At 41.1% G+C, this 25,123-nt stretch overlaps 1 protein-coding gene across 3 annotated transcripts in view; it reads right to left on the minus strand.

Annotated features, from left to right (window-relative positions):
- LOC118228406 (cadherin-8-like) overlaps nt 1-25,123 on the minus strand; it is a 171,061-nt gene that overhangs the window by 82,037 nt on the left and 63,901 nt on the right. For 2 of the 3 annotated variants that reach the window (XM_035419924.1, XM_035419922.1), the window contains exon 1: nt 1,805-2,113. The exons of the other annotated variant lie outside the window; for it this stretch is intronic. The gene's annotated coding sequence lies outside the window, so the exon portion shown is untranslated. Of the gene's footprint in view, nt 1-1,804; nt 2,114-25,123 lie in introns of those variants that run through there. 3 annotated transcript variants of the gene reach the window in all.

Raw genomic sequence — 25,123 nt, forward strand, 5'->3', positions numbered from 1 at the left:
CATTGGCGTTGACAGAATATAAATAAATTTCCGGCAAAAACGAAACAGAATTATGAATTAAGAATACTTAATGGATCGCAGTGTCCTCCCCCCCACCCCCCACCCATTTTTTTTTTTTTTTTTTTGTATAGTGTGGGATGAAATTTGGGGCAGTTTAGAATACAAATGACAAACGGAACATAGATACTACTGTTACTGATCCTGCTACTACTAGTACTACTAGTACCACTAGTAATAATAATAATAATAATAATAATAATAATAATAATAATAAGAGCGAAAACAACAATAGTGATTTAGGTCATTCGGGTTTGTGGTAAACAAAATAATAACTCCATCACTGAAACAAACAAATATTCCTAAAATTGCATGTAGCCGATGCAATTGTAATATGATTCAGTGATCCAATGATATGTTTATTTAGAAAAAACAATAATAATCATCGCTGCAAAGGCAAATCTCTAACAAAAGAGAAAAGGACACTGAGCACATTTTACAAAGTTGGCTTTGCAAAAGCGGTGATTACACGGAGCACTGCGGCTAGTTGTCGCGCTGGTCTTAGTTACTGAACACAGTGCGGCGTTGAACCGCTATCGTATGCAGATAAGTGACCTGATCGAAATGGTAGCCAAATACTCGAAATGCTTGTAAAATAATAGGAAAAAATGGGGAAGCTGGTTGTCTCGAAGCATTTTTCCCTGGATGGTGGGGACCTCTCTTTGAAATCGCCAATAATGCCTTCAGAAATCATGATTTCCGTGCCAGCCTTATTTATTACACTGCTTCCAGGCGCATTTCCAAAGTATTCAAAGCCGTCCCTCTAGTAATGGATTAGAGTACCGACAGTGACCAGCCAGGCGAATGTCTGACACCGATTTTGATCAGATACGAAAGGGGGAAAAAACCACAGTGTTTTAAACACTTCTTTTGTCCACGTTTATCAGCACGACACTATGTAGGAAAAAGGCACGATGCTTATCAAAAGAGTAGACCTGAGCTACGCACACGCTAATAACTGTTCTATTTGTGGGGATAAAGGACAAACATGGTACAACGACTTAATTCAGAAAAATAGCCACCATTCTCAACTAAAATAATTTAAGACCTAAAGGCAGAGGAAGCATTATATCAACACTGCGAAATTCGGGAAGACCGAAACTCAACTAAACAGAAGTGATTCGCTGTAGTCGAGTGATTTCAGCACCACAAGAGCGGACAGCTCCTTCACAGATGGAGTCCTCGGTCGTTTTTGCAAGAGATTCATAGTGCTGCGCAAACAGTAAAAGTGTTACTGCACACATTCCCAGACAATGAAATCATTCTTTCGGAGAACACTCATCAAGGCGTACAGCCTTTGGCTAAATGAACTGTGTTTAATACGCCAAACGCATTATCGCCAGGACGTCGCTTTGCTCTGCAAAAGACAACGCAAAACAACCGCTCTCATCCCGCTACCTGCATCGAACACAGTACCTTCATGTCTGCATTGAAAGTTAAGCCTGGTCTTCACGTATCGTTTTCCTTCTGCACATCACTTTGAAATATCCGCCAAGACACAATTCTTTGAAATACGAAAGCTGGACTTTTTTGTCAGTTACAAAATAACTTGCAACGCATGTCTATCGTCCAGTACAGCTGTCAGGTGTCTATATATATTTTTACAAACCAATTAATTTTAACTACAAGAGAAAAAAAAGATCTTTGATGCTAGGGAGTGATCAAACAGACCGAAACCCGACGATCCACACCTAAAACATTTGCCTCAGACATCCATGCACCTGTTAATGTTTGACTGTATACTTACTCGCTTGTATCCAGTCGTCTGTATCATAGTAAGCTTCACGCAGAAGTATCCTCAAGAATGGTCAATGGTCTATGCATTTTTTATTTGAGGAAAGAGATGGAAAAAAAATGAACAAAAAGCAGGGATACAATTAGAATCCTGTCAGCTAGTGCAGTACCACAGCGGATCCAAACCCTGGTTTGCTAGACCGCTGAATGCGAGCTTAAGGAGATGTGAAGTGTTTCGCGCGGGGAGCCTCCCCTTCACGCGCTCATTGGGCTGATGAAGAGGCAGGTCCACCGTTTGGAAATTAATGCACGCGCTCCGATCAAGGCAACGCACGCGCTCTGATCAGGGGAGTGAAAGGGAAGTTTTTATGAGACGTATAGACGTGGTCTTCCAGACACGGACATCGCCGAATACTTAGGGGGGGAAAGGGTTACATACGACCTCAGCCTCTATGCGTATCTCTTTGCATTAATTCTTTATTTTGTTTATTTGGCCAGGACCGTTAAGTAAATCCAAGTAGACTGAAGGGTTTGCTATGCGGACATTTCACTCGCTTTGTCATGCTCCGCGCATCAACCTTGTCGAGCTACTCTCAGGTAGAGATGAAAACTGCAGCTAACAAAAGCAGATCTCAGATCATCTGCTGCATGTTCTTTTCTTGTGTTATATAAACGGTACGGGTGTCGTTAATCTGACCTATCGCTACACACGTAAAAAATGTTTTTTTTTTTTTTTAACGCAAATCCTACTTTATGTTACGCACATTTCTTCCTCGTGTGTAGCCTACGCTGCGTGGACCAATGTGGATTTAGTCATTTTAGTTTACCTACATTGTATGTGTGTGTGTGTTTGTTGTAAGCAGGAGTGATTATAATTATTGATACGTGTCTCCAAAGTGCCTGTGCCTTCATCCAAGGCATTGCAAAACACAACAGGCTAGTATTGCAACATTACACGGGATTACACTTGATATTAAACATCCATAAACCTTTAATCTTATCACCAGCAACTGAATGCCTGTGCTGGGCCCTAACAATGTAGGCTAGTATTCTCACATGCTGACATACAGGCCTAAAGTGTATGCTTGCATTTGGTAATACATTTAGTTCAAAATGAGAGCTGAAAAAATGCATAGTTCAGTATTCTGCCATGGTACATAGGGCTAATAGAGTGTCACCTCGAAAAAAGAAGGGAAAAAATCTATTTTAATTCACTTACTTTTGCTATCTATATGTACAATTATCTGACATTTATGTGGAGTTTCTGTGTATATCGCCAGTTAAAGAAGTCTGTATTAAGCCCGTGAGGGCGGAAACGGTGTTGTTATATCTACTCAACGCGACACTGATAAAATGTGCGAAGTAGGTCAGACAAAACTGCGGTGTGTAGCGGGGTTGGGAGTAGTAATCTGGCTGGGCTCCTGCAGTTTTTTATTGTCGGGCTTCCCCTGTGCGGCGTGGTGTGTCATAGAGCCCTGCTAAGACGTGTCCACGGCTCCGTCTCACACCGGAGCCCTCTAGTGTGCAGCCGCGAAGCAGTCGCGAGACAGACAGAAGCACTTTCGTAATAGACAGGGAGGCCTTTAGGGAGCGGATGTTATCAGACGTGGTGTTCCGATTTTAATCAAGCTCTGGGTGTGCTTTGCGATGGCGGGCTTTTTTGTTCATATTTTAAACAATTTATGTGACTTCTTTTGAATGAAAACAATGAATGAAAATGAAGAAGAAGAACATTTATTATTATTTATCATGCTGGCCTTTTACAAATTAATACATTTTACTAATGCAAACATGGCACTTTTATTATTATTATTATTGTTATTATTATTATTATTATTATTATTATGGAATAATAATAAAGATAAAGTATAAAGTAGCTTCCGTATCTTTTATTTGGCTACCATTTTGTCCAAACAATTACTAATTGTTAGATAAATACTTTTGAATGAAGAGTTTCTGAACTCGTGCAAGGATATGTACGATTGATCATGCAGAGATTTTAATGACGATGAAATCTGCTGAAATTCCTGGCACAAATTTTCCATGAAGTTGGGTGTCGATGATGGGTTGTGCAAAGCAACTGGGCAAATTTCAAAATGATAAGTTTACGCACCCCCTTGCGGTGAAACTTGTGCCCAGTAACCAGTAAGCACATTTGAGCCACAAGCAAATCCCAAATTGAACCAATACAAAGTATTACGCTCTGCTGCTATTCATTTTCAATGAGTGAAATCACCAACTCAATCACAGCATAGAACAGCTCCAACCATTTTGTAGTTTAAGAAAACGTACTCTTCCACGATCAGAAAATGTATCTTCTAAGCCATGGCTGAAAGGAAACAACAGCCTTTATGTACAGATCTCATTCGACATCTCTTAAAATCTCTCAAAATCAAAATATATTCACACATTTCAAGCTCAAGAGACAAGCAGACTGTCTCTTCTGACTTTGTGTTTATGAGCAACAAAGCCATGCTTTCTGTAGAGTCTGAATCACTTACTGTGTGTTCCAACTATTCTCTCACACAGTCATTTATTAGTATTGTTCAATTCCACTACTAGTTATTGTGACAGAAAATGTTTCACTTGTGATACTTTTTTCTCTCTGTCTTTTGGCAGCTTACGAAAACAACATTTTACACATTTTCTTGGGTGACCAGTGGCTTTTTACCCCACGTTTACATCAGCATAGCTGGGTAGTTATTCTTTAAACAGTAACTGAAGTACACATAGTCCCAGAGCATGCATTCATGTAAATTTGATTATTTCCATCCAGAAAAAAACACAGATCTCTCAGTTCGGGCCTGATTCACCAGGAAAGCTGCATTTGTCTTTTAAGGCTGTCAGGTGACTCATCCCGCAAGCCCACTGAGTTTCAGTGTAGAGGTGTACACCATACGCTGTGAAGCTGAAATTTTCCAGTGCCATTTTAGCCAACACTCCCACAGTGTGGCCCACCCTTCACCTCAGCATTGCCCAAAACCGGAGGGCTGCAGTTGCCAGAGTTTCCTCTGTTTTGTCACAGACGAGCAAATCTTTTTTTTCGACTGAACACAAAGCCAGTGCCGGCCGCTAGCGCAAGAGTAGTAATGACTGTGCAGCTCAGCTGTTGGGCAGCAGAGTGAATGAAAAGGTGGCTGGAAGCCTGGTCCTCTGAAGAGGGACTCTGTCCCATCCACGTCTGCAAAGGCAGGCGTCCGAAACTTCCAGCCATCCCACTTATGTTGGTTATGAACGGGCTCTGGTGAAACTTCGGTTAGCTCAGCAAGTCAGTGGAGATAGCGGAGCTGCGGTTCCACCCTCCCTAGTTCAGAGGAATATTGGCAACGAAAACCTGTTACTAAGACTCTTGCTTATTGTGAGTTTCCATGAAATGTAGTTGGCTTGTTTGAAGTCAGCCACTGTATGACATTGCAGATAATTTTTTTGTCTCTAGTTCCTGTAGCATTGAAGAGTTTGGGTTGTTACTGGATAGTCTAGATGTAAGTATCTGGCATTCATCCAGAATCTGTTGGCAAGAGATAGTGAATGCACTATTCTGCATCAAACACAGCAAAAAAAGAGAGATTATACAGATGCAATGTAACCTCACTGATAAAAAACAGAAAGCTGCTCCACCAGTCACAAAGCATGCTGGGAACAACTAGTTGAATATTAACAATGGTGCCTGGTAGATACTTCATGGCTATATTTCCAGGGCCGCTGTGGGGACCTCTGTGGGATTTGCTAGGCAGGGCCAATAATATTTCCACCAATCGCCATTGGCGTTCTTCTATTGTTTACTACCAACATGATCCATGATTGGTGAAGTTCCTCTCTGTTTTCTACGAGTAAGGTGATGTTGTGATGTCCCTATTTTATTATGCCTTATTCTGTATGTGGAAACGGCTTCCCATGACGGCCCTTTGCGTGAGATACTTCGCAGTGCAGACATCAGTCCTGAAATCTGCTCAGTACACAGCCTCCAGTTAGAGTCGTAATTCATTTCCTTTTTTTTCATGTGCTTTCCATACTTTGTGATAAATATTTATGAACAGTTATTATGTTCGGTCCTTATAAAGAAAGAAAATGAATTGCTAATGAACACCCTTTGACAATATTGTTTAAATTATTAAAGCATAAGTCCCAACAGCGCTCATTTTAACCCAAACAAAACTAATTCAAATCATAACATGTTTGATGAGTGAAAAGCCACCAGAAATATATATTTTTTTCAAATAATCTGGAGGAAACAGCACAAGAGGGTAACAGAACTTTTCGAGGCAATGGGATGAAAGCTGGAGTAATCAAATGATATTTTCCCTTTAACCAAAAACAATGCAAGATTTGTAACAGTGCAGGTAATAACTTTCAGTGACAGTATTCATGAAGAAGTATGAAGATAACACAATGCCTTCAGAATGTTTGATTTCCTTGATTGCATAGACTGACATAGATCATTTACTACCTCAGTTGACTTGCTTACATGGCAGTCACATACACAGGTATCCAATCAAGTCTATCCATTTATGTATCTGGATACTGAAAAATAATTATCATATGATCAAGGTTGGCAGAGAGGTTGCAGCCAAAACGTTCTAGACCACTTCAGTCAAATTCCTGACCCACGGTTTCCCACAATTCCACTGGGTGGTTTGCGGTGCCCATTGTGAAACAGTAAAAGAGCTGAAACAATGGTGCCAGCTAGTAAGAAATAAAATGAAAAAAAGGGGGGTATAAAGGACATTGCCCTGTTTGTGGCAAGTTTCCGGTTTTTCAGTCTGGCAGCAATGCAACAGCACATCTGTGATTAATTCCACCAGCATTGCGCTAACCGGTGATCAAAATGTCAGGCGGCTTCGAGAAAGGCAGAGCAAGTGAAGGGGAAACAGCCTTTACAGTCTAGCCATCCTCAATCGATCATTGGTTACTGCTTTGTCAGTGGAATTAATCACCAAGCCAGTGTTGTGTTACAGCCCGAACTGCTCCTTTAGGCTTTAGAGTTGTCACAGTGATCCAAGATGGCAGCCGACAAAAGCTCGCAGAGAAGGACTACTTTTACCCACCCCTTTAATTAACTCAGATTCCAGTGAAATACAATCAGGCTTTGGCACAAGTTCAATCTACCCACTATGTGATTTGTCTCCTAGTGTGTTGTGAATTTAAACATGGCTTACATGGCTTATAATCTTATTTTAACTTATTTTATCTTATTTTATTTCACTGATACTTTCATTAGAGTAAAAGCACACAATAATAATAATAATAACAACAACAACAACAACATGATATTCAAGCCATAGGTTACATCCCCAGATACTTTGATGCAGATATTGGATGGTAATGAATAGCATTTTGCTAGAATACCATTTTGCTAGTGTTTGACTCGAACGCTATATTCACTGTAAACAGCTTGCAACATTTTTCAATAATCTCTAAGATATGTTTACTCCTGTGTTGTTGGGTGTGCCAGAACTGTAACCAGAGCTGTTTCCCATCATACACAGCAGCATAGAGTAGCAATTCCCTGCATCCATATGCTCAGTTCAGCAGTATTTCAGTTCTAAAAGTAGTTCAGAGAGTTCTCAACTTGTCCACAGCCAGTATTTCTTAAAATTAAAGCATTTTTTTCCTAGTATTTTAAAGTTGTATCAGCCTATTTGGATACAGTTTGCATGCTGAATGTTCTGTCTGGTTAATGCCACATTAGTGAAAGTTCCTATTTCTGTGATATTAAGTAGGGTAATCTTCACAGGTCTCTTGTGTGTAGGCAATGTTAGCCTCGCCCATTTGCAACACTGCACAAATGTTTCAATGCCAGGTTCTCAAGAGTGAGCATCTTTCTCCCTTAGTGGACTTCTCCCTCTCCCCCTTTTTGTCTTTATCAATCCTTCTCATATTCCTTTCCATTTTTGCATACTGTCCTCTTCTTTCCTCTTTCTCTCCTCTCCTCTTCCTTTCCTTACTTCATTTTTTCTTCACTGCCCCTTTATCTGTTCTCACTCACTGGCTCACTCATTCACTCACTCACCCAGCTCCATTACCATGTAAGCGCATTGCCCACTTTGATCTCACGCCCCCAGGTGAAGGCAGGCAGGCAGACCGCACGTGAACCCAGCGCAGCATTGCCACGGAGACGGCGGTGGGGTCAGTGCAGACGGCATCGTCCGCATGCAGACCATTCCCCCAGCTCCTCCCATGCTGAGACTGCCCTGATGGACTGCAATCAGCCTGGCCCATCCACTGGTTCCCAGGCAGATGGGAGGCTAGCAAATGAGCCAGACCAGTCAACAGATAATTTGGCATTAACGCCAACGCCGTTAATGTCAAGGGTTGCCTTCACGTCTTAATATTAATTTCTGAACACATTAATATGCAAAACAGCCACTTTGATCAGGGAGTCTGTTCCTCCGCATGTACTCTAGCATTTGGCTGCATTGATGTTCGTGTTGCCTGATTAGTGAGAGGGTATAGTTTCTGACTGAATTGCTCTCTGTCATTGATTAAATAAAGCATGAGCAGTGTTGATGCTTAAATTGTATAGCGGTTGGGGACTCAAAATGATCTCGGCTTATTTGTGATGTATTATTAATTGCGGGAGTTGTAAGGTCCTGGTTTAATATCTTTATTTGGATCTAAAAGGCAAGCAATTCATGCCAGTCTGGATGTAAACAGTTTCTGAGCAAATAAATAATGAAATTTAATGCAATATACCAATGTGTGTTAAAAGAACTATCGAGCAATTGCATGGATTGCCTTACTGCCAATGGATTATTACCTCTTCAAGGTTATACGGCTCTATATTGAGAGTGTTGTCATGGCAGCGGCAGAGTCAGGCTCATAGCCTAAACATATGGCCCAATACCGCAAAGTCCTAATAGAAAGTATTTATTGATTTCATCTCAAAAGCAACATGAAGATAGCCTTCCTTAAAGTATCTTTTTTCAGATTCTGTAATAACAGTTGCAGGCGAGCGACTCCACACTCCATTAAAATGTATGTGCCTTCAGAGTAATGGTGCATCTTTCACTTAAATAACAAATAAAATTGCTCTTTCTGACGTGAAAGTGAACTCAAATCTCTCCCCTCCACCAGCACACGCTTTCAGGATGCTATGTATATACATTTTTAAAAATGGCCGTGTCACTCAGAATTGGCCTTTCTTTTCTACTTGCCTCACAGGTCTATTTGCCCAACCAGAGCTCTTAATAAACCATGTCAACAATGCACATTTTACAAAGTGTCATCTTTCAGACTTAGCTGATAATATCACGTATAGCAAGACGTTTTCTTCCACGGCAGTGAGCTCCTGCCATTACTTTACTTCTATTGCAGGGCAACGATGGCAAACTACAAAAGCACCTTGTCTTACCAAATGGTCGTACGTGCTTTTTTTCCCCAAGTCAGTTGTCAGGAAGACCCAAATTCAATTAATTCTTCAATGAAAAAAAAAATCTAATTAAATAAATAAAATCCCATAAAGAACTACAGCAATGTTGCCAGTGAAAAAAAAACATTTAATGAAGTGATTTAATGAATGAATTAATCTGTACATTGTTTTCATTGTATAAATCCAGTTTTTTAATTATTATTTATGGGATGGCTTTGCATGATGACAGTGTTTTGAAAAAAACAAAACAATGTGGATGACAGTGTTCTTCTTACATTGTGATGACCAGGAAACACATGATGTTGCATAACTATAAACAGATGTTCAGAAGTGTGTACAAAGAGCAGAGGGCAAAGTAGAAGGTGTCTTACAGTTAGCCTGTATCTTGGCAAAATCACTTTGTCAAATGTGCCAATTTGTATGCATGATAGTGGTCATGTTGCATTACAACTTTACTGAATTATAATCATTAGACTGGAGACAAAAAAGATAGGAAGTGCCATACTTTCACAAATTAATAACACCAAAAATCACACACAGACATGCACATGCATACAAACACACAAACAGGATGGCAGTTTCTACATGTAAAGATGATGCAACATGCTTAGCATATTAATATTCTTAAAAGTCACATTTTAATTGGTAGCAAATTAAAGTTAATTGCTTTTTACATTGAGGGTTTGAAAGCCCCACAGATAATTAACTGCAGTGTTGAGAATTTTGATATGTTGACATTTTGAGAGTGAACAACCTGAATTCTAAATGAACAAAATAACTAAAATCTTAATCATGCAAATTGAAAACACGGCAGATTTGATTAACAAAGTTTTGAGGTTGGTCCTCATATTAATTAACTTCCAATTATTTATTTATTTCAACCAATATTGTGTTCACTTTATTCCAATTTGCAATAATCAGGGTCACAATGCTCAAGCACATGAACCAACAAGGAAAAAAAAATGAATAGAGATATTTTCATATTAATTCAGCCACAAGCTGATTGTATAATAATGGACTCTTATGCAGATACATCCGCAAGTAGTTCATTAAAAAAGAACGGGGGGCTGTGCCTTCACTAATGCTTCGGTTTGACTCTGTTGTGGTTTGTCCTGATGTCCGTTCATGGCTAGGCCTGAGAACTGTCATTATACGTGTGCACCTTGAAAAATGCACATCAGTGTGCAAAAAAATAAATAAATATTGGACTTGTGCAAGTGTGTTTGACTCTGCATGACCTGTGTACGCAATGCTCACAAGTGTCTATTGGGAATAGCTATGGCGGCGCTAGTGTTGACGTTGTCTCTGGAGTACCACAGCAGTGTCTGGGTTAAGCTCCAGCCACACCCCTGACTTCATAATTGGATTATTTACATTATGAACGCAGGTAACTCTGCGCTGTAAAAACTCAATAATTCACCATTCAGATTCTGATCAATCAAACTGCAATCATGCTCATAATAAAGCAAGCAAACAACCAAACAAACAAACAAACGAACAAAACATCTCAGGCACTGCTGGAAAATGGTTTCTTACCCTTGCTGTAGTGCTTAGGGAGTTTGATATCCAGGCAGGGTACCATTTGATTATATAATTAACACGATTACTTTCATAAAAATCAAGTCACAATTTTGAGTAGCAAAAAGTCAAATGCAAAGCTACACAATATCAGTTCACTTCATAGGTGCTGTTGACAGTATTGCAGCTACACTTAAATAAAATCTCACCAAATATTCAACCAAGCTAGCAGACAATATTAAAGTGTGCGTCATGCCAGTTTACTTGCTAGAGGCATCTGTCAGGCTAAAAACAAAAAAAACAATGGCATTTAATAGCTTTCTTAATATCTTCTGGATATTTCATATGTATTAGTATAAGGGCATCTGATTAAGTTAATGCTCTTACTTAGTAATGTATTCTCTTCATTGCCAATTTTTGTCGCAACGTGCCTTGGTCTGGCATGCTGGCAGACAGCGCTGGACAGATTAGTATGGCCAAATGAGGCACTTTTAATAGGGCCTGATGAAGATTTATTTTTAGACCATGAGCGCTGTTCTAAAAGTAGGCTCCACGGCAATAAATGAAGAGGTGCCGTGCTGTAATAATGCTATGGTTTGTCTTCAATAGCATTCATTAAGCGGGGTACTCAGGATCGTCAGAGAGGAAGTGAGCAAAGACTCATTATAATCTGTCTCCATGTAGATGTATGCTAATTGTCCTGCGAACCGAAACAGAATGAGAGACAAACGATTGAGGAAGGAAGGAAGCAAGTTCAGAACAAAGGGATTTCATATTTCGGACGGTCACAGCAGGAAACAGGGCGGCACGGTGGTTGCAGTGATGTTGCCTCAGAGCAAGAAGGTACGTGTAGCATGTTCTCCCCGTGGCTGCGGGGGTATCCTCGGGGTACTCCGTTTCCTCCCACAGTCCAAAGACATGCTGGCATTAGGCTAATTGGAGACTGCGATTTGCCCGTAGGTATAAATCCCCTCGTGCACTGTATGCTGGAATAGGCTCCACCCCCTCGTCCCTGATCAGGATCTTGTAGTCTTCAATCTGACTCAAATGAGCTGGTCGAGAAGGAATAGCCACGGGTTTCCATTCAGAACTGGATTTGAGTGGGGGGAACCAGGCTTAGTGTCAGCCATTGCATCATGCACAAATTTAAAGGAAAGCCCTGTTATAAGTTTATTATGAGGTTTTTAATAAATGATTAGGGGAAAGGGTAGACTGTTACTGGACTTTATTTCCCGCTTTAAGGAAATATTATTGCTTTAAAAAGTAATGTGGTTCTTTGATGTTAAATAGGCAGAAACACAAAGGCATTTGGAAAGCACTAGAAAGAATAAAAAGTGGAATTATACGTGAAGAATTTATTTCAAACAGGAGGGGTCATTTTATTACCTGCTGGGAGCTGCTTTCTGAAAATGTACTGGCAAGATGTTTTTGCATCAACTGTCTTACTGAGCCACATTCAAGCTGACTGCAGGCGAGACACATTCACGGCAAGGAAAGCAAGTCAGTGAGGTAATCACAAAATAATGTCCGTGATTCCTTATCTGGGGATCAAAATATGATCACAATCACCAAACACCAATATGATTATGTCAAGATCGTATCATCTCAAGATTTCACCTTATAGTTTTTGACATTGTCCAATAGTTTTCTGGGAATCACTGTTCACATACCTGTCATTTACTCACATTTCCTAGAATTTAGGAAACACACACACACACACACACACACGTACACACTCACTCACTCAGATATGTGAATCATTATGTTGTTCCTAAATTCTTTATTCTTCATTATTTTGAAAAGTTTAATACAAAATGACAACACCAAAGTCAACTATCAAGTTAGATTCATAACATTCATTTTACCATTAAATAGACTGCATGACAATGTCAATTCTCCAATCTGTGTCATTAATTGCTAACTTACTGATAGGATGCAGTTTCATGTTTTATTAAATAATGAATGTGGGTGTTTTGAGCTAATGATATTAAATTGAACACAAACTATCTTCATGAGACAACTATAATGGGCTGCCACACTCATCTAATGCAGGAATTTAAACTGCTTGTTTTTTTGGGGTTTTTTTTGACAAGCAACAAACGCTACAGCGGACCAATACGCAGACTTCTTATTTCCTCAGATTAAACGGATCACGAAGCTGAAAGATTGATTGCCCAAGTCCCGACTCCATCTCTACTCCACCTTCAGCGCAGCGTTCAAAACAGCACGTTTCCTCACAAGTGCGTGAAAACGCAACAAAAGATAAAATGTCACAATTTGCAAGAAGAATGCAGCAATTACCTTAGAGTCCAGGCCCGACAGTTTTTATAACAGCACCCTATTGATTAAATGCAATTTACAAGTTATTGCTATTTCAATTACACACTGCAATTAGACTAACGGATCGATTAAACTTGAATCCACTTCTAAAATTCAAGGTTTGATTTGTGTACGCCTGCATAGCATTGCATTGCATTGGCTTAAGAATGTGAACCAACAACAAAAGTAGGCGTAATAAAAGTAGCGATTTGAGATAAAATGTTCCTTGTAGCAATGCTGTTGCATTCTGTATTTTCTAGTGAAATCCCCAGCCACCACATATACCACCACTGGGACTACTTAACATAAAAAGTTAAGCAACTTCAATAGTGTGTGGGCCTGCAGTAATGAGCCTTGTATTGCTGAATTAAAAAAAGAAAATAGTGTTTTGCACAGATGTACATTAGATTCTTTGTAAATTAGCTTTGACTGTTAACAGGAACCCTGCAATTAATCACCAATGCATCTGCCAAGTAACAGCGGCTGAAATTTATAATACAAACATGTGGTCTGTTTTCCAGCATTTATTCAACTCATTTTTGATTGAGGTACATATTGAAACATATTGCCTTGTTTTCATATTTATTATTAATATTATTATTATTATTTTCCATTTAGCTGACAGACATATTCAGGCCTTGGGTGTGGCACTTCAACGTCTAAATGTTGTAAATAAAAGCAGACATTAAAATCTGTAATACCGTTGTAACAACATTATGTGAATGTTGTGAGAATGTTTATGGTAAACTTATTATGATTTGGCATGACCTCTACCAGTCTGAGAGAGTTTCATTGTGATCTTTGATGTGCCTCACTCAAGTGAAGAGAGCTTTGAACAGAGTCTGCATTTGAAGTGAACACAAAGACCACATCAGAAAAAAGAGAAACATTTTTCAATACCACTTTGACTTTGGTACTTGGTTTATTTTGGTATACAAATATTCAGTCAAATGTCCCATCTCTCGCTGTGTCAAAAACACAAAACTTGTCAACATTTGACACATTTGAAAACGATTTTCTCCGTGCCTGAGCACACACATCATTGATTCTCTTAATCTTCTCTCTTGCTGTCTGTTAACTTTATTCTGATAGCCAGTCAAATGTCACTCCATCATGAAGCCCAGAATAAAGAGTGTCTTAAAAAGTAATCAATAACCTTTTCTATATTATTCATTTGTGTTGCCTTATCCACTACTGTGATATACACATGTTTGGCTGTCTGGAAATATACCAGTTCTTTCTACTGAATATCTATTTATTTATTTATTTGTTTATTTTTATTGACTCACTTGATTTATTTATTGGGGATGATTCAGTTCAGCATTATTGCAAAACAAAAATAAATTGCATTTAAAGCATACAGCCAAGGGAAATTATGTTAGATTAAGTGTGTCGACATATTTCTGTCAAAATGGTTGCATTTTTGTTTGCAGTTTGGCCACCCTTGTACTTTAGCATTTAGCGTGTCAAAAACAGGTGCTTGTTTCATCCCTCTTGGTGGGGCATTCCACAGCTGAGTCCCTTCAGTGGAAAACAAGCGACCAGCCAAAATATGTTTTACACTGCACCACTGTGCGGCTGTTATTCACTGTGCCTCTGGTGGCAGTGCCGCTGCCATTTTGCTGCCTGCTATAATGCATTTGCTCAAGATTAATGGGGCCATGTTACGCAGACGTTTTAAAAACAAGTTTCAAAAGGCGGCGTTGTATTTTGAATTTGTGTTCACTGTGGAGTGGGCTTGTGTCATGCACTTAGAGGTAAAGTTTTGGAACTTGCTAGGTAGTTAATTAGATATCACAGCTTATCTTATTTGAGGGAAACCACACTTTAAAATTGTAACTGTAAAAAAAAAAGAGCTTTGCCAACTTTGCCCATGTGGCTTTTTACCACTCTACTAAAAATGTTTTGTTCTGGTAAATTAATTGCACCATCTAGAAACCTGATCTGGTGGGTATAACACTACAATGACTTTGTTCTAACATGCAATTAGAGGGAAAAAAGCTTTCTGTCGGGCTGAGATAATCATTAAGGAATAATATTACAGCTAAACCTCAAGTGCATTGCTTCCTTTAGCCTCATATGATCAATTTGGCAATACGAATCCGCTGCTCTTGACTGCTACTAAAATGTACAATGAATGTCCAATGATTTTTGCTTATGTCAGAGGGCTCTTGCCTTTGAAATGAAATGTACTCCATACCACAATCCCATTGTGTGTTTAAACAGTGACACCTGTTTGAGAGATTTAAAGCAAACACAAATGCCCCTTGAATGGAACAATCAAGGAACTTTGGTTCATTAAAAAAAAAAAGAAGAAAAGCTGTAAAACGATTTGTTTGTAAACCTAGTCAATCCCACTCGGGGCCCCAGGCACACATTCTCGAATTGGAGTCCGTCTCATTCGGCTATAAAAGACGACTATGTTCACCATTTTGCTCCTACATTAATCCCATAATTAACATTTCTGATGTGGAAGTCATATCCATTGTGAGGATTTATTTAATATGGGAATTGATAAAGAGAGAACAAAGACCAGACCATTTCACATTTTTAAATTAAGTTTGTTTTTTTCCTGTAATCCCTCTAATTAATGCAAGAACTTAACAGCCTCTGTGAATGCAAAGGCCTGCTGAATAAAATTAAATGAGCGATCCCAAGGTCAAGCAAGTTGACCAGACCAGACCAGACGCTGGATTAATGTGTGGAGCACATATACTGGTCTGGTTTCCATCAAAACTTTTCTTTAATAACTTGGTAGTGCTATTTTTTACATGCAAAGCTTTGCAAGTTTGCAACAGATCACAAATATTAACTCTCCAGGCATTTCATATGAATCCAGGCAACTGTGATGAGGTGCAATTTGATTTATTTTTATGTTTTGTAATCAACAGAAACTCTCTTGTAACCAATACCTATTAATGTCACACACACAAATGGCAAGGTGTTAGGGAAGAGAAAAAAAATGCTGTCAAATTTATGAGATTACCATGAGGCACAATTCCAAACCTGTGACCCAAGGCTTGAATTTAATCAAAAGGTGTCCATAATGCCGCTTTACAAGTAAATACTATTGTTACATATTGTCTTCACAAACCCGGGTTGGTAAATTAATTTCTGCTGAACTCACCAAACCGTTCCTGAAGTAAAAACTAATGATTGCATTTAATCTTGAGTCATAATAAATGATCCCAGGGATGACTGTCCGAGATGGGGACAGAGATAAGAAAGAAAAGAAAGATGGATATGCGCGCATTAAAAAAGAGCAGCAGGGACGAATGTGAGGGCAAAGATAAACAATTTGGGCACATTGATTTATCAAGGAGAAGAGTCCCTGTGACAGTAACAAGACCGATTGAATGAAGGTTAGCCTTTACTCACGGAGGCAACCCATTTGCCAATATCCATCATTAGAAATTCGGAAAACACCCAGAACCACCTTCGCTTTCCCGTTTTCAGCGAAACCGTTTATAACGAGAAGCGTCACCCCGAGGCGCACGCGCAGCGACCGCAGCAACAACGGCGGGCAGGTTTACGCCCGCGGGACGGGGTTCGCTCAAACTTTACGGCCGGGAGTGCCTGACGAGTTCCCGTCAAGGACACCCAGCCCCCCCCGAACCCCCACCCCCCCCCCCACCCCCCCGCCCCTGCTGTCCCGTTTCGTCAAACGGGTCGGAGCAGCGTGAGAGCGTAGCCGTTTGCCAGACCTTGAAACCTCCAGACATCACCGCAATCACCTCGCCTGTCTAGAAAAGTTTCCATCATAGCACAGCCCCTTCACAAGCACAAGAGCGTATCCCGCCGAGCCTCTTCCTCCCCAGACGGCGGGAGTCGCGGAGGACAAGCGCGATGCAGCCGGGCCGTGGCCCGACCGTTACTGCCTTCTTTGTCCTATTCACAACTTCCCCAGCATGAAAAGAAGCAGCTGTTGACAAAGTCGCTGAATCTACCCTTTTGTAGATATAGAAATAATAACAGAAACAGAGAAGCACTTGATTTAGGATGGAAATTGTGGAACTCAGTCTCACATAACGGTAGATATTTTGATATGCCGACAGTTATCCAAGCTAGTCAACAATTAGGTCTTCTTATAAGTAATGGTAAATGGTAAATGGACTGCATTTATATAGCGCTTTTATCTAAAGCGCTTTACAATTGATGCCTCTCATTCACCAGAGCAGTTAGGGGTTAGGTGTCTTGCTCAGGGACACTTCGACACTCCCAGGGCGGGGATCGAACCGGCAACCCTCTTACCTCCTGAGCTATGTCGCCCCACGGCGACCCCATGGCGAATGGAAGTTACAAATAGTCACAGTAGTTCCAGTGCCATGAAAAAAGTATGTTTCTTGGTTAGCAGTGGTTTTCATATTGCTACTCTCCCATGAATCCCATTTTTGCCCAGTCTCTTTCTTATTGTGGAATGAACTTAGCTGAGGCTAGAGAGGTCTGTAGTTCTTTGGATGTACTTCTGAAGGACAATTTCGGCATGCCAGCCACTCCTGGGAAGATTCACCACTGTTTCAAGGGTTCTCCACTTCGAGATAATGGCTCTCGCTGTGGTTCCTTAGAGTTGCAGAGCCTTAGAAATGGTTTGATAACCCTTTCCAGACTGATGTCTTCCAGACTTTTTCCCCTCATCTCTTTGGGAATCTCCTTTAACAATGGCATAGTGTGCTTGTAGAAATGTCATGGTGAATACTTCACTCTGATGGTAAGGATCAATATGAGTGAGGTTTAGATTCAACAGGGCTGGCTGCAGTCAAGCCTGGCTGTATTCAGCAAATGCGTTTGAATGGCACTGTATGCTACAAGTTTAACTTAAAGGACATCCACGATTCATTTTTGAACAAGCATAAGTTGTTTGGTCAAATTATTTGCGCACTTTCAAAATTCAAATTCAAAATTGCAAGGAGAAATTAATTGAAAATGAATGCAAGGAAAAGTGCTGCTTGAAAAAAAGTCTGAGGTTTAGCCAACATTTATAATAATGGCATATCACAAGCAAGCGCAAGTGCTTCACAATCACCAAAAAAAATAAAAAATAAAAAATAAACAAAAAAGTGAAACATAAGTTTTACTTAGCTTCTATGTTGCAGAGGAAGCACTTTAGGTAATGTTGAGTAAATGAATGCCCTACTGCGCTTGGCATCTTTTCAGAATTGATAGAGAAAGAACTTTCTTCAGGTAAAACACTATTAAAATGAAAAGTTCCATAATAATCCAGAACCTTATTAAAAAGGGATTTTATTCCTTTAAAATGGATTGGTAGCTTAGATTGAATTCAGGTGTCACTTTATTGTGATGCGGTGCAAGACTGAGCTGAGAGGGTTTTTTGTTTATTTGACTGAACTCTACCTTAAGATGACTTGGCGGTTTTGATTGAATCCAGGGGAATATGTCATCAGGTTGGGAACCGGAGGGCAGGGGAGGGAAATGGAGGGAAATTAATGTCACTCAGCTAAAATGGACCAGGTCCAGCTTCCAATTTACTCCTCGATGTGCAAATGGGAGGCCGTCTCCAAGGAGTTTGCCGGGGAAAGTCTATTAATTTCCCATGTACATGTTGACAAAATCGCCATCAGGACTACGGCTTGAATATCTCTGCCGTGGGGGGAGGTAAAGGGATGCAATTAATCTGCGTGAACTAAAATATACTTCTTTTCATTAATCTTTTATTGTAAATGAGGAAAGTAATTGAAGCATCGCCACGGCGTCAGAGGGACTGAGATGCCACAGGGACCTGCTCCTGAGGGCTGTACTGATTGAGCATTACATATCTAACACCAATAATTTATGCTTCATTACCTTTTTTTTTTTTTGCCTGGAGATATGAATTTCCAGGGCACTTGAATCCTAAATAGAGACCTGACAACTGAAATATTATTGGCGGGAAACGGTTTTTTTTTTTTTTTTTTTTTGCACAGAATTAGTCGTGGCTGATTCCGGGCGTTCTTCCGGCCCGCCCCCTCCGACCTCAAAACAACTTTGGCCGTTTTCGATCACTTCGGTCATCGCTGCGGCCGCGCGCGAGGGTTTTACAGGAAGCCGTCGTGAGCGCGGCTGGAGGGTAATGGCGCGGTAATTCCGTCGGAGAGTCGCGGGGCTGATTTATCGAGTTTCTCGTGCGGTTTGGGGATGCGGGTTGCGGTGGGGTGGGCGGGCGGGGGGGATGGGGTTGGGGGGGGGGGCGGGGGCGGTTAGAGAAATCTCAGCTGCGAGGTCTTTGTCAGCTCCGTAACAATGCCCTCGTTCTGCCGTTCAGCGCCGGCTTGCGCGTGAATAAAAAACCCGCGCGACGCTGTCACATTTCACTCAGACGCCGGATTAATCCTAGCGTCTCTGGCACGCTCGAAACCGAGGAAGGCAACAAAACGAACGGCGGCAAGCGGACCGGCGAGTCGTAACATTACTGTCTTCCAAATGATTTCTGCAGAGGTGTATCAAAGCACGTCGCCTCGGGGCTCAGAAGCACTGCAGCGCTGATTCCGTTCCGCGCAGTAAAACTGACAGAGTCTGCAACCCTCCAGTCAAGGAAAAAACCCATATACGCCACCGTGAACCCTGTCAATTTCCAGGATAATAACAACCAGACAACAGAGAGCGTACACAAGCTTTACAGCTGTACGTGCCAATCACCAGGCAACAGAACTCCAGGAGGCCCCGCGCATAGGCTGCCTGGCAGCGGCTGAAAGGCTTCTCGCTGAGATTCCATCACGCTCGCTGGATGACGCGGGTCCACGCCCCGCGCCAAACCCGGGGGCCTGACGGGACCGAGCGCGTGCCAACGCGGCATCTGTCCGCCGATCGATCGACAGCGTGCCGCTCGCGCGTCCCGGTCACAGTTCTGCCGCTGTAGTGGGTTCATCGGTCCTTCACGCCGCTCCTCTTAAAACCCATTTAAGCCCGCGGGCAACTAAAGTTGCCGAAGCCTCTACCACTCATTTACCATCTGTGAATATTTTTTGGTTGACTATAGATGCTTATGTAAGAAATCTCTGGGAAAAATCTGGGCATTAATGGGTTCAGGTTAAGGTCTACTTTATTGTCTCCCAAGGTAGAACATTGTCTTGGATCAGAGAGATCCTACTGTATAAAAGAAAAACAAGACATCTCACATTTCACGTTCGCAGTTCATACATTACAATATAAACGTTAAATATAAACATACGCATATCGCCATGTTACCTCCATCGTCACATCTGATAAGTGCAAAAAGATAAGCACTGTGGATGCTAAGCTCTAGCCTTCTTGAGCATGAGTTAAAGTATTAAAGAGAGAGGTAGCACAGCTGAATGCACTAATTATGTGTACACAGCAATTGGATCATGCTTTGTTTATAAGGTGACAAAGCAGTCCAATGGTGGTGAATTAACACCTGTTAACTCATGTTCACAAGTCGACTTCACCAAACTAGCATCTAAGCGCTAGCTAATTAATTGTGGTAAATCCTGCCAGTAGTTTACGATAATGTGCATATGTAAATGCGTAAACAAATACCCCATACATAAATAACACTAGGTGTTACTTTTTTGTTCTTGAATTAAATTACATCATTTGCAAGTCATAAACTTAAATCATTTGGTCCGCATAATAGGTAAAGTCTAAACCCAGGGTATTCAAACTCGATCCTGGGGACCCTCTGTGAATACTGGTTTTCGTTCAAACCACAACTGCAATTCCACAATTTTAACAAGCTGTAAAAAAACATAAAATAAAAATTGTAAGTTTTGCATTTCATGTTTAGAGAGATTATTTACCCTCTTAAACCATAATATGTCAGAAATAACTATGCATGCCATGAAGAATAACAATTCCATGTTCCCATTCTGCTTATTGTGCCATATTGCAAACAAGTGCATATAAAGTGATTACAAAATTTAACGGATCAAGTTAAATAAATAAGCTCCTAATTGGTGTAGGTGTGAGCACGTGGCCTGTAAAGCTAACCATTTGGTAGATAATGAAGAGTTCAAAGACAGACCAAATGATAACGAGCCAAACTTGCAATGTGTTGATAAGTTTAAGGGAAAAGAAAACCTATGCACGTGTTCAACAACCTAATTAGGAGACTATCATTTCCCCTCAGTCTTGAATTTGATCAGTTTAAATGTACATCTCTTTTATGCAGTTATTTGCAATATAGGCTACTGTAGCACAATGTGAACATGGGTCTTTTATCTTAATATCATGCACAGCTATTTCAGACATAATGTGGCTTAAGAGGGTAAATAATCCCTCTAAACATGAAAAGCACCTAATTAAGAAAACATAGCAGCTTGTTACAATTCTGGGATTGCAACTGGGGTTGGAAGGAAAACCAGCACACACAGAGAGTCCCCAGGACCATGTCTGAATACCCAGTGCCTAAATAGATATACAAGCCTCTGGTCCTATACATTAAAATGTTGTGTTAACCCTCTAGATGTACATTTTTATTTTGATAGTGTAAATGTAATCTGTGTTGGACTCAGAACTATTAATATGAATCAAGTAAAATTTTGTTCATGATAAAGTTCAACTCTTTATGAATGTTCCAGTGTATTCTTTTGGCCCTTGGTATGTAAGCAGGTTGAATTAATGTTGTTTCACTTTATTGCCACTCATGCAGTTCCTTGGTCGGAATTTAAGAAGTCTCCCAGGCGGGATCATTTGCATGCATTTTGGGTCCTGCTCTGTGAAAATGAATCCTGGAAACTAAAAAAATATATATTCCTTCATATCTGTATTTTTTCAGTTATTTATTTATTTTAAGTGGTGATTGCTAAACTCACCAAACTATTTGTAAAGAGAAAAAAAAAAAAAAAAAAAAAAAAACATTGGTGCAGCCATGGAAACAAGCGCATAAATAATTTAGTGGTATAATTCAGTTTAGCTGACTGCTTGATTAAATAATAACTATCACACTGTGCAGCGTTCAGAACTGTAGGGAGCATGTAATTTACTACGTTGACAAAATAATGAACTTGCATTTGCCTCTGACAATTCTGTACTATGGTAATGAACCTTGGAGAGCAAGGTTTCAATGTTCACCTGGTGGGGTGTGCTATCAGTTAGCACTGGGTGCAGTGCACTATTTCAGAAACTCATTAAGATAATATTGTTATATCTGACAGCACTTTTTCAATACGATCACGCGAACAATTTAATTGTTGCCACTCTGTGACTGTCACGCTGTATTTCATGAAATATTAAGGCAACTCTGTAATATTAAAACTACTTCATAATTGAAAAGGTTATTAAAGTCCAGTGCAACTTCCGAGCAAGGGCTGCATTTCTCCTATTTTCGCAGAGCATCTCAAAGACAATACCCAGCAACAGTGCACGGATTGACAATAGTCCCCGCTAAGGATTCAATTCACACCATGCAGCTGAAGAAATGCACTTGAGGTTCGTTTTGCAAAACTGAAACAAAATTACTTAGGGAGGGAAATGTATTTATTTATTATGGGTGGTGGTATGGAGGGGGGGGGGTGTAGGAGTTAGAAGACTTGTGCTGTAGAACTACTTGTTTTATATGAGTTTTCTTTTTTATCTAATCAAGCAAACTTTTTGGTATTCAATGTGGCACGGCAGGCTGTTTTTGTGGCCATGTACCCAACCACGCTCCAGTCGTCTTTTGTTGAACTAATTTATCAGTAACATATACTGTAGAACTGATGTTCGGTGCAATTTCTGCAAATAATATATGCAGCAGAGACGGAGGCTTGAATTCAATCAACATTTGACCTTAGCTTTGTCTCACAAATAAATTGAAGTTCAACTTTTCTCCACAATAGCTGTTCGTGTTGCATTTTACTCACTGCTTTTGTTAAACATGACTAATGTTTGAATTTAATTATGACTCAAGGCTAACGACATGGTATGACTCAATGCAGGCCAATCATTTGATCATTATTTGAATGATTTTGAAGTAATTTTGGTCACAAAACACAGAAATGAAATATTAATCAGAGTCTCGGCTGTGTGAATTGCACAATATGATTTCCCAAAACTTCAATGTGTTGTGTCACAGTGCAGGTCTCCTGTGCTTTGAGTGGTATAGATTCTACTGCATATTATGTTTTCCAGATCTCCTGTTATTAATTACCCTGCTCAAGGAAATAACACTACTGCTCCATCTGAGACATGCACTGCTATTTAGGAATATTGAATATTGACGCGGTTGCTGTTTGTGTGTGTGTGTGTGTGTGTGTGTGTGCGTGGGTGTGTGTGCGTGTGTATGTGTGTGCGTTTGGGTGTCTGTTTGTGCGTGTGTGTGTGTGCATCTGCGAATGAATGTGCGTCTTTTTTAGTCGTACAATGTGTACAGTCTCATTGCATTATATATTTATGCTCTTGTGTGTACACACACACACACACACACACATACATTTTCCCCATCTTTCCCGTTTCCCTCATTTACCCCACCCGGGTTTCAAGGGTTAAAATCCCTTCAGCCTCTGACCCCCTGGGTTCAGAAGAGAAGCCCACAGGAACAGCCACACACGTTAGAAACAAGACAAACGAAAAATAATGAGGATTGAACAGCCTGTGCCAAAGCCACACTTCTCTCAGCACTCGACAACATTTCACATTTGCATTTTTAAGTTCAGTGCTTACCACCCAGTGTGCCAGAGCTCTGACATTACTAGCCTCTAGCCCCACTTCCCCCATTCTGGACACACTCTAGAGCCGACAAACAAAATGGCACAAACAACCCGCAGCGGTCTGCACAATAAGGAGGAACAAACAAGAATTTGAGAACAGAAAAGACCAGTGCCCTGCTCTCTCCAGCCCCTCCGCAACCCTATATTCTCTGTCACTGGGATTGAATGTCCTGTTCACTCTTAGCTGCCCATTTCGAAGCCTCACCTCCACTCATCTTCAACGACTACCTCCTAGAGTGGAATAATTTTTCTTCAAAAACCCCCAAAGGAGACTAGAAAACCATGTAATCAATACTCCTTACACGGCTGAACAACAAAAAAACTAGACCATTAAGACCATTTTACTCGTATTCTATTTTTAAATTTGAATATGAGTAATACGGTGCAAAATGTAGAACCATAGGGTGCGAGTGTAACCACCCAATGACTTAGACTGATCAGAGGCAGTTATATTGACCATAGCATAACCGAGTCTTTTTCTTGACTAAACCTCCTTAGAGCCGACCTCATGTGACTGTCGGTTTATAGATGAAGGACACTCAGGGTTTTAGTAAAGCAGACATGCCACGACCTCTTTGCCTTCACCTGTGACCCCCCCCCCCCCACCCACCCACCCTTGACCTCACTTTCATCTCACCCCACCCTCCCCCTGTCCTCCTGATTTGTGCTCGGGGGCACCCTGGCCCCGCCCAGTCTCCTCGCCCGGCCCCTCTCCCGCGCCAGCGCCTGCTCGGTGTTAACAGGAATCATCGGCAGAGAGCGGCGGGGTGATGACGCCCTAATGAAGATGAATATTCACCGGGCTCGGAAAGGTTCCTGGAACGGTTCCCAGGCAGAGCTCGGCACCACGGTCAATTGGCAGCGGGATAAAGAGGAGGCCCAGACTGCTGTGGAAGCATAGAGGCACACACACACACACCTCAACTTGCAAAAAAACAATCATTTAAAAAAAAAACGAAATAAGAAACCGACCACGACAAACGATTAAAATCTGAGGTGACCCTGCGCGGCACAGTCAAGCGAAAGCGCCGCCCCTCCCTGGGTTTGGGTGAGGACATCGCCGGGCGCGCCCGAGTTTCTGGCAGCCTGCGGACGTTGCTTTGGCCGCGGGTTCCAGCCAGGTGAAAACGCCGTGCTAATTGGCGGGCTGGGGCTTCGGGAGGCCCTGCCACGGAGTGAGAGGCGTCACCGTCGCCCCCGTTCGAGAGGACAGGCCGCGCTAGCCGAGCGCGGAGCGAGCGCCGCGTCCGCGAGCCATTTAGAATCCTGTCGCCGGCGGAACGAGGAGAGCCGACCCAAGAGTGTCATTTATCCCGTCCCACAGAGGGTGTTAAGAGGCGGGCCTACAACAGCCCTGCGAATCCGCAGCATTTTTCACGCCTGCCTTTGTCACTGCTCGGATGATGATGCACAGTATCGCTGAAAAAAAAGAAGAAAAGAAAAAAAAAAAAAAAGCAAGAAGCCACCGGCTCATTTCTTGATA

The sequence above is a fragment of the Anguilla anguilla genome, chromosome 5, assembly GCF_013347855.1.
Source record: "Anguilla anguilla isolate fAngAng1 chromosome 5, fAngAng1.pri, whole genome shotgun sequence".
In the NCBI taxonomy this organism is placed as follows: domain Eukaryota; kingdom Metazoa; phylum Chordata; class Actinopteri; order Anguilliformes; family Anguillidae; genus Anguilla; species Anguilla anguilla.